At 39.6% G+C, this 518-nt stretch overlaps 1 non-coding gene across 1 annotated transcript; it reads left to right on the top strand.

The window, feature by feature from the left end:
• The first annotated feature begins 436 nt into the window (after positions 1–436).
• Trnat-ggu lies at positions 437–508 on the top strand. Its single transcript has one exon. It is a non-coding gene; the product is annotated as a tRNA-Thr (tRNA).
• Positions 509–518: the final 10 nt, after the last annotated feature.

Below are 518 nucleotides of genomic sequence, written 5' to 3' on the forward strand. Positions count from 1 at the left end.
TCATAGCACAGTGCCGTGTGTTATATTGTTACATTTGCTTTAAATAACAACCCAGTGGAGCAGATACTATTATTATCTCCATTTTGTAGGTTTTCATACTTTGTGTTATCTTGCTCAAGGTCACCCAGTTTGGAAGTGGCGCACCTAGGATTTGAGGCTGAATATGTTAACCATAAGGCCTGTACCCTTAACCACTAGTAAATGGTGCAGCCACTGCATCTCCATGTATAGCACTGACATCAAGTTTAATGGTGGTCCCATTCAGATATCGTTTTCCCTTTAGTAATTCTGGTTTATTCAATTAACTCCAAAGTCCAGATTTTCAAAAACAATTTCCAACATAGATCATGTAAAAATATTTGCCTGGAGGAATTTCAGGTGCAAAAATAAATACAACTTAGTTAAATGAAGGAAAAGGGTAACACATTTGGGAGCTGGGGATGTAGCTCAGTGGTAGAGCACTTACCTGGTGCGTATGAGGCCCTGGGTTCAATTCCCAGCACCCCCAAAATGAAAAT

This window comes from Marmota marmota, unplaced genomic scaffold (genome assembly GCF_001458135.2).
Source record: "Marmota marmota marmota unplaced genomic scaffold, marMar, whole genome shotgun sequence".
Taxonomy (NCBI): domain Eukaryota; kingdom Metazoa; phylum Chordata; class Mammalia; order Rodentia; family Sciuridae; genus Marmota; species Marmota marmota.